The 7,016-nt window shown below is 33.1% G+C and overlaps 1 non-coding gene across 1 annotated transcript; it reads right to left on the reverse strand.

The window, feature by feature from the left end:
* Positions 1-1,478: 1,478 nt before the first annotated feature.
* On the reverse strand, positions 1,479-1,545 carry LOC134374475 (small nucleolar RNA SNORD109A). The gene has a single exon (XR_010023317.1). It is a non-coding gene; the product is annotated as a small nucleolar RNA SNORD109A (small nucleolar RNA).
* Positions 1,546-7,016: the final 5,471 nt, after the last annotated feature.

Genomic DNA, 7,016 nt, shown 5'->3' on the forward strand with positions numbered 1-7,016 from the left:
CTCTTTTCCTCCTATATCTTACAACTCTTAACTGTTCATGGCTATTTTATTAATTGTTATTGAGCTCATTTGAACTACCTTGCTTGGTTCTGGAGAAATTAATACACACATTAAAATATGTATATACATAAATTTAAAATAAACTCCAAAGCAACTGCTATTTGAAAGAGTTTATGACAAGACATTTGTCAAGAGAAAGAGTTTACCTATTCCTAAAGAACTGAACACTAGGCCCCAGGTAACATAAAATCTGCATAATCATGCTGAGGAATATACAAACTATTTTTTTTTAATAGATGCATGTTTCAATTTTAACAACAAATAATAATAATTCCATATATAAAATTTAATTATATCTCCACTTGATTAATCCAACTTAACATCCTTTGTGAGGCTAACACAGTATGAAAAATTAAACATTTTTATGTTTCAAAAGAAGGAAAGGCTTCATGATTCTTTATCATTTGAAATCTTCATGGCCTTAAAAAGATCTCACAAAATTTAACATATGATTTTCCATATCAAGAAATGTAAAAATAACTAATTAATTAATTAAAGTAAAAACTCAGTGATTAAAAGAGTAGCAATAATGATCCATAATGATCTTATAAATCTGGCCAAAATGATCTGATGATAATAATCTTAATCATAAAGTTAACATGCTGTACTCACAATAACTTGTTGAGAAAACCGCTAAGCATAATTAAATTTAACAAAAGGATATGTCATTATAATATGAAGCTGTAAAGTAAATAAAAATCAACAATTCCCCCAAATTCTACATTGTAATTCCATATAAAAATCAGATAAAATAAAATAAAAATTTAAAAGGTAATGATTCAGAAACAAAGGTGGAGACAATCACCAAAAGAAAAAGGCACACTATGTAGATATTATCATAAGCCACTGAAAAGATGAACACAAAGACCTCATGATGTGGCACGGAACACATAATGTATGAATTCCAAAAGATGCTACTCACCCCTATTTTCTGAATTGGACTCCACATTCCAGCCCTCCTCTACCTCAGTAAAACAAAACAGAAAGAAGAGAAAAGAGACAGTCTCAGAAAATACTCAATGGTAAAAATAACAAAGCCCTGAAATTGGTTCCATTGTCAATATTTAATACTGGTATGACGTGTTCCTTTCTTTAGCCCAACACTAATGAGATTTTCAGTACCCATCACTGTTGCTTGACCCCTTCTTCATTCAATCTCTCTAATTTCCTCACTCATTACTCAAGAACATATTGCCTATATACAAGTATCTATCTACAGCTCTTTATTCAAAGTAAGCAACATGAAGCAAGTCTTGAGTCACTAAGCATATTAAAGGTGCATATTACCTTATTAGATAGGAAGCTAACACCATGTTCTGAGAGAAAGAAAAGTCATGCTCACAGTGGGTCACTGAAGGGTTGCCAAATAGAGCCAGGCTCTGAGAGTCTTATTTGTCCTATTAGAGGACCACACATCTGGACCTCAGATTGACATCTGGAATGAGTCCCTCAGCATCCTCAGACAATTATGCTCATCATTGATCCAGACAAGCATCCTCCCAACAAATAAGCATTTTCATAGCCCGGCTTATTTTGTGCGGGTTTATCTACTGCATTATGAATGAACAGTAAGCATATAGTAGACATTATTTAGTATCTGAATAATGGAACTCTCATATATGTAATGTAAAAAAAAAATGTGACTTTAGATTGTTCTAATAACATGAGAGAAAATCTACTAGGAATATTTTTTTTTAAAAAAACCTTTAATCAACTAAAATTTTAAGGAGAAAGTAAGGTAGCAAAAACAATATATGTTATGATAACAGTACAAATGTGAATAGAAACAACTATGTTCTGAATGTACCAGATAAAGAAAAAAAAATGACTATTTAGCACACTTGAATTTCACTACAAGATTCTTTTCACCCACCACAAAATGGTGAACAAAGGAAATATTTCAATAATCCTCTCAAATTATTCAGGTTACTTCAAAAAGAGATTTTCAAACAGACAAAAGAAAAAAGAGGATTCCTTGAGAAAATCAGGAACACTCATGGGGAAAAATCTATCATAAAAATATTCTCTTTTGTGCCTCTGAAATCATGAACTCACAGATCTCAAAGTTCTGACATCACTGGCCACAACACACAAACAATTTCAAAAGGACCACAGTAGCTTCTCACCTCTCTTCACTAAAGCACTGTAACTCGTTCTAGACTTTGACCTGCAAGAAAATATCACAAAGAAAATAAATCAGATCAGAAAATTTAAAAAAAAATCATTAAAAAATAAAATACAACAATTGATTCTGTATAATTATTTATCATACACCCATCCCCACAAAAGTCACAGTTGTTTGGTCCTTTGTCACCTTTGTCACTTAATTTCTTCACTTATTTCCTCCCAGAATTCCTTACTCTTTAAATACTCAATAATCCTCTCTACCATGCAATGCAAATTAGTGGCATGGCAATTTTCTCTTTGAATCAGAGGTTCTAAAGTTGTATTTCACCAAATAAAGACTTTATGAAAATGCCCTGTGATGGGTAAAATGAAAGTCACATGGCAGGAGTGTTGTTAAGACCAATATTCTGCAAATAAGAGATAAGAACTTAGAAAATCTATTTTAACAGTGTATAAAAATCTATACAATACAAAGAATTTTAAAATCTACTTAAAAACATTATATAGAATATGATAGAAAAATGGCATGCACATAAAAGATAGGTGAAAATTTTGTTAGATAAATGGAAATTATTAAAAAGAACAAAATGTAATAGGACATTACAGAGGTAAGACATAAGAGGAATAAGATGGAGTGAGCATGGTCCACCTTTACACAAACATGGAATTCAGTTAAGACTCCCAAGAGGAATGCATGGATATGCTAGTAGAGGACTCTGAATGATTAATGTTTAAAGGTGAACTGGGGAACTCAAAGTGCTGTGCAACACCAGTGAGTTTCATATTTTTCCTTTTCTATGATAACTCTGGAAAAACAGAACATAAAATTGCTTGTCAAGTACAAAAATCGAGACCCAACTATATGCTGTTGACAACAAAACAACTTAAAAACATAATGATGTAGGCAGGTTAAAAGTAACAGAATGTAGTAGAAAGGTTACCATGCAAGCACAACTCAAAAGGAAGCTGTAGTGGCAATATTTATGTCAGAAAAAGTAGATCAGAGCAAGGAAAGTCTCAAGGATAACAAAGGACACTGCATGAGTCAATTCACCAAGAAGATATAGCAGTCCCAAATGTGTATGCAACGAATGACAGAGCTTCATCATGCAAGAAGCAAAAACAGATAGATGTGAAAGCCACAACTGTAGAGGGAGAATTCAACACTCTTCTCTCATTAATCAATAGAATGAGTACACAGAAAATCTCCAAATATAAAGAACTGAAAGACCGACACCATAAAAATTTAGATCTAACCTTCCATAAAATATTTCATGCAAGAAAAGTAGAATACAATAAATAATTTTTAAATGCACATGGAACATTTAGCAAGATAAACCCTATCTTGGGCCATAAAACAAACCTTAGCAAATTTAAAAGAATTTAAGGTATGCAGAATATATTTTCTGACCAAAAGAAAAACAGAAATGTAACCGGAAAATCATGCAAATACTGCAAGCTAAGCGACACACTTCTAAATAATCCACGTGGTTAACATAAGTCTCGTGGGAAATTAGAAAATATTTTTAACTAAACAAAAATGAAAATAGAATGTATCAAAATTTGTGGGATGCATCTAAAGCAGAGCTTAGAGGAATATTTATAAAACTAAAATCCTTAGATTCGAAAAGAAGGATCTCAAATCAACAATCTAAACTTCTGAAATAAGGCACTAGAATAAAAGCCAAGGAAACACAAAGCAACAGATGGCAGGAAAAAATAGATTAGAGCTGAATTCAGTAAAACTGAAAATCAATAGAGAAAAATTAATGAAAGCAAAAGCTGGTTCTCTGTAAAGACCAATAAAACTGTACACCTGCAGCCAGCACAACCAAAAATAAATAAATAAATAAGTAGAGAAGACAAAAATTACAAATATTAGGAATAGAAAAAGGGCTACATCCATGACAGACATTGTCGTACAGACTTCAAATAAGACTAGTAAGGGAATACTACAAATAGCTCTACAAATATACATTCAACAACTTGGTCACCAACAGTACTATCCATAAAAGAAAAAGAAAATTAGATAAATTAGACTTCATGAAAGTTAAAAATACTTATTCATTTATCCTGTGAAAGACCCTAATAATTATAAGACAGGATAAAAACTAGGATAAAATATTTGAAAATCACATCCATAAAAAACCTTTTACCCAGAATATGTAAAGAACTTACTAAACTCAACAGTAAAGGGGGAAAAAATAAAATCCCACTAGAAAATTGGAATAAGACCTGAACAGACAATTCTCCAAAGAGGATATGTGAAAGGCAAATAAACATACAAAATGTCCAACATTCTTAGTCATTAGCAAAATGCAAATTAAAACCACAAGATAACTCCACATCCTTACTCACATTGCTAAAATAAAAAATAATGGCATTACCAAGATCAATTAGCAATGCAAAGCAACTGGGTTCCTTAAACATTTCTGTGAAATTACACAGCTACTCTGGAAAGACTGCAGTTTCTTATAAAATCAAACATATACTTACTGCATTATACTCCTGCACATTTATCCTAGAGAAATGAAAATTTATGTTCACACAAAATTCTTCCATTAATGTTTATACCAACTGTATTTGTAATTGCCCCCAAAATGAAACAACCCAAATATCCTTAAACAGAATACTGGACAAACTTTGTACATTCCTACCATGGAATACTATTTGGCTATTAAAACAAAGGAAGAAATTACTGATATAAAAAAAAAAACATAGATGGCAACCTCAGATGCCCCTTGATGGGTGAAAGGAGCCAGACTTCAGAGGCTATGTATTGTTTGTTTCCATTTTAGTTAAAGGCAAAACTACACAGACAGTGGTCACAAGGGATTCTGAGTCAGGCGGGGTTGACACAAGGGGATTTGGGGTGGATGGAACTCCTCTGTATCCTGATTGTGGTATTAGATACAACATTCTATGCATATGTCGAAACCCATAGAACTGTATACTAAAAAGGGTGAATTTTACTACATATGCAATAAAAAGAAATCATATAAAAGGATTAAAGACTTAAGTATAAGACCCAAAACCATAAAGGTACTAAAAGAAAACATAGGAGAAACACTTCAGGAAATAGAATTGGGCAAAGACTTTATGAGTAAGATCCCAAAAGCACAAGCAACAAAAGAAAAAATAAACAAATGGGATTATACCAGACTAAAAAGCTTCTGCATAGCAAAGGAAGCAATCAACAGAGCAGAAAGACAACCTATGGAAAGTATTTGCAAACTATACATCAAACAAGAGATTAATATCCAGAATATGTAAGGAACTCAAATGACTTCACAGTAAAAAATCAAATAATCCAATTTAAAAATGGGCAAAGGAGCTGAATAGACATTTCTCAAAGGAAGACATACGATGGCCAACAAATACATGAAAAAATGCTCAACATCATTAATCATCAGGGAAAGGCAAATCAGAACTACATTGAGATATCATCTCACCCCAATAAGACTGGCCGGTATTAACAGACCAAGAATAACAAATGCTGGCAAGGATGTGGAGAAAGGGGAACCCTGCCACACTTTTGATGGGACTGTAAATTAGCACAGCCATGATGGAAAACAGTATGGAGGTTTCTGAAATAACTGCAGGTAGAATTATCATATGATCCAGCAATTCCACTTCTGGGTACATACCCAAAGGAATGGAAATCATCATGTCGAAGGGATCCCTGCACTCCCATGTTCATCACAGCTCTATTGACAATAGCCAAAATATGGAACCAACCTAAATGTCCATCAATGGATAACTGGATAAGGAAATTGTGGTATATATACACCGTGGAATACCACAGCCATATAAAAGAATGAAATTCTGACATTTGCAACAATATAGATGAGCTTGGAGAAAATCGTGTTAAGTGAAATAAGCCAGACACAGAAAGAGAACAGGACATGTCCTCACTCATAAGTGGGAGGGAGGGAGGGAGGGAGGGAGGGAGGGAGGAAGGAAGGAAGGAAGGAAGGAAGGAAGGAAGGAAGGAAGGAAGGAAGGAAGGAAAGAACAGACCACAATAATATGTTGATCTTTCAGGAGGGGAGAACAAATCTGTGGTTACTAGAGGTGGGGGGAAGGAGAGAAGGGGATGGGGGGAGATCGGGTAAGGGGCATGAAGAATAATTACAATTTGTAATAATAAACATACTAATAATGTTGATTTGATCAACACATATTGTACATTGGTGATGGTAGTCAATGTGGTACCCAAATAAATACGTATAATCAATCATGTTTCAATTTTAAAAAATTAAAAAATAAACTTTTGCTATTACAGATAATGCTGCAATAAATAACATGATTTGTATGTAGAATATCCATGAGATAAATTTTCAGAGGTGAAATTACAGAGTCAGAAAGTACATATTTTATAATTTTGATAGTCACAAATTACTCTGTTCTGCCAATTTGAACTCTCACCAATGATGTATAAAAGTACTAACTGTCAAATGAATAATAGTCTGTCATGCATTTTAAATTTGAATTTCTCATACTGAGTGAAATTATGAAAAATGAGTGAATAAAAAAATAAAAGGCAAAATATAAAACTGAAAAAAACGCTGGAACAGAACTTAGGTTTAGTGTGCATGTACAATCTCCACAATCTCTCATGTATTAAGACTGTATGTTTGCTAGCAGACATGCACTCAAAGAAATACCATTTAACCAAGGAATCAGATATTCAGAGGTTAAATGTTTAATCCTGTACATGCAAGACTGGTAGCATTCAAAGCCCCCAAAACTGTGGGATAGCACTAAAATGAGTAAGAGGAAATCCACATTCACTTGCTTAAAATAGAAACACTGTACTGTTCAACAAC

The sequence above is a fragment of the Cynocephalus volans genome, chromosome 3, assembly GCF_027409185.1.
Source record: "Cynocephalus volans isolate mCynVol1 chromosome 3, mCynVol1.pri, whole genome shotgun sequence".
In the NCBI taxonomy this organism is placed as follows: domain Eukaryota; kingdom Metazoa; phylum Chordata; class Mammalia; order Dermoptera; family Cynocephalidae; genus Cynocephalus; species Cynocephalus volans.